General features: G+C 42.6%; 1 non-coding gene across 1 annotated transcript; it reads right to left on the reverse strand.

Moving 5' to 3' along the window:
* Positions 1 to 2666: 2666 nt before the first annotated feature.
* LOC120250821 lies at positions 2667 to 2773 on the reverse strand. The gene has a single exon (XR_005533156.1). It is a non-coding gene; the product is annotated as a small nucleolar RNA R71 (small nucleolar RNA).
* Positions 2774 to 3081: the final 308 nt, after the last annotated feature.

A 3081-nucleotide genomic window follows, 5' to 3' on the forward strand; every position in this document is an offset into this window, starting at 1 on the left:
CTACGGTACTACGCTACAATATCCGGCCTGAAATACTTCCTTAATCCATACTTTCATCGAGGTAACGTAAACGGGCACACGTTCACGTTGTGGATCGCTTTGCTTCTTCAATGATGGAAAATTTGGTGGAGATCTTGTTCTATATGCATAAGTCAGAATGCTTGAGTATGACTGCCCTTGTGCCCCTCCAAATGGTTATGCTCACTCAAATACGAGGAGGTTGGCGCACACTCTAGCATCTCACACCCGACCTATATCTTCGCGTTTGAACCTTAGCAAGATTTCCTCCAAAATCAGTGCACTACCGGCATAAAAGTAACATAAAAACACACATATTAGTGTAAAAACCCGAGAAATGTAATGCTTAACATATGGAAAGAATGCTTCGCATTCATATCGCACAAGCACTTATCAAAGCGTGATTGCCTTTATGCTCCTCCAATTTACATGTTCACTCGAGCACAACGGAGGTTGGCACACACTCACATGTCTTTGAGCACAACTTGTGTCTTCACATTTGTTCACTCCAAGATTTCATCAACAAATTGCATCCACGATTTACTTTTGGTTTCTTTCTTTCATACTTGCATCCATGATAAACATCGAAGTGTACATATTTTGTACATACCAATGCGCATTTTTATTGTATTTTATTGAGAACTTGATGCCTTTTTTATGGGTTAATTGTTTTATTTCATGTTTCAGGCACAAAAGATGCCTAGGTGAGCTCAACGACCGAATGTAAGAAGAAATCGACATCGAAAATGTCATTTTTTGACCAAAGCACTGCACATGCACTGTAGCAGCCCGGAACATGAAAATTTCAGAAAAAGTCTAAGTCTGGATTTCCTTACAGGCAGTATTATGACCATCCTTGTGGGTAGTATTGTGAGGGTGAGGCCACCCACAGGGAAGCCCGAGTTCACCCCTTTATAAGCATTGTTAGGGTTTCTTTTGAAGGGAAGAGGCCTTCTTCTTGGAGCTCACCACCACCACACCAAATTGGAGCTAGAAGTAAGGTTTTGAGGGCATTTCCACGGAGGATTCGACGAGGAGAGCGTGATTTTGGGCGAGATCTACTCCTAGGGCTTGTGTAGAGGAGGTTGAAGACAAGGGAAGCCACCTATTGTGTGGTGTCTTTGGAAGCTTCTCCGGCCTTCATTCTTTGAGGGAGTGTTTCTTATGTTTTGTTTGGTTGTTTCCATGGGTTTCTTGTTGTATTTGATGACTATGAACAACTAAACCCCAAGGTCACCGGATGTAGGTGAACCTTGGGGGTGAACTTGTGCTTGTATTCATTCTTGGTTCTTTCTATTGTATTTTGGCTTGTTTGTGATCCTTGCTTGGTGTATTTGAATGCTTTGGTATGCATGAGAACTCGGTGTATCAATTCTTAGCTAATGCTAGGTTGCATGACCATTGCCCTAGTATTAGACTCACCAAGCTTGAAAGGGAAACGCGTATAAATACGCCGTGACCATCGGGTATTTATACCCCTCCACTTATAGGGTTAAGTATTAGCTTGTATTTTGACCCTAACTTGAGAAAACCACCTTTCCCATTGCAATCGTAGGAGGATTTGGGTGGAAGAGATTCCGTATCCAATACTCTTACCGGATTAGGGGTCAATTGCCGTGACCATCGGGTTGACCTAATCTAGGGTTTTCTCGGTCCAACTAGCCATTTGCATGTTAGTTCTGGTATCCTGCACACTTTAGTAGCCCCTGAGAGGATCCTCATCCGTGACCGCTTTTTTCCCTTGATTATCCCCCGTATCTGGCCTTCATTGTTAGCATTTTATTTGCATTTTATTTTCATTTTACTTGTTTATTTGTTTTATCACTATCACATTCAAACTTGGAGGTTAAACAACATAGCGAAGAGAAAGTAAGAGTAGCTTCTCGGGCCCTTGGGAATACGACCCCCTCGTGCTCGCACGAGGGGTATTACTTTGCCATCCCGTACACTTGAGGGGAAGCGATCAAGTTTTTGGCGCCGTTACCGGGGAACCAACGAGGAATACTTGGAAAACTTTAAGCTTGTAGATTTGACCATTGTTTTGTTTTTGTTCATCATTTATGTATATATTTCATCATTCCTCCATTTGCATTCTCTTTTCTTTTCTTTTCTTCTTCTTCTTCAATATCTAAGTCTTGACTCTAATTATCTTGCAAGGTACCCATCTTATGACACGAGCGAGTAAAGTGAATTTAGTTGAGCCCAACGACAAGATTGAATGAGCCTTGCATCAACGGTTGAGAGAAGTGGCCGAAAGTTCAAGACAACAAGAGATCCGAGTTGAATCTAGTGAGCCTTCAGTTATGGCCGAGCCAAGGAGAACTTTATCCGATTTTGAGAGGCCACAATTTACTGGGGAAGAATTTAGTGTGCAAGCACCTACTGTTCCGGCCAATAATTTTGAGATCAAGGGAAGCACGATAGGAATAGTTCAAAACTCAGTACAGTTTGATGGGTTAGCTGATGAGGACCCACATGCTCATCTTTCTCGCTTCCTTCAAATTTGCTTAACCTTCAAGATCAACTCTGTATCTGATAATGCCATTAGGTTGAGATTATTTCCATTCAGTCTGAGAGGAGCGGCATAAAGATGGAAAGACATGGTGGTGAAGTTCCTTGCTAGATATTTCCCACCAAGCAAGGTAGCGAGACTGAGATAGGAGATTTCATCCTTCCGGCAATGGGACACCGAGATATTGTTTGAGGCATATGAATGATTTAAGGATCTTCTACGCATGTGTCCTCATCATGGATTCCCTGTATGGATGAGAGTGCAGATGCTTTGTAATGGGCTGAATTATGCTACAAGGTAGCTCATCGATGTAGCAGCTGGTGGTTCTTTGAGCAACAAACTCCCTGAAGAAGCAGAGACATTAATCGAGAACATGGCTAGCAACGAATGTCATGGGAGCCCCAGACAAAAGGCGCCAAGGACAACAGGGCTGTACGAGGTGAATGAAACCACTGCTTTGGCTGTAAAAGTGGATGCTTTGACTAAGAGTGTCATGGATAACAATGCATTGGCCACAAAGGTTGAAGCTTTGACACAGAGATTTGATCTGT

The sequence above is a fragment of the Dioscorea cayenensis genome, chromosome 19, assembly GCF_009730915.1.
Source record: "Dioscorea cayenensis subsp. rotundata cultivar TDr96_F1 chromosome 19, TDr96_F1_v2_PseudoChromosome.rev07_lg8_w22 25.fasta, whole genome shotgun sequence".
Lineage (NCBI taxonomy): Eukaryota > Viridiplantae > Streptophyta > Magnoliopsida > Dioscoreales > Dioscoreaceae > Dioscorea > Dioscorea cayenensis.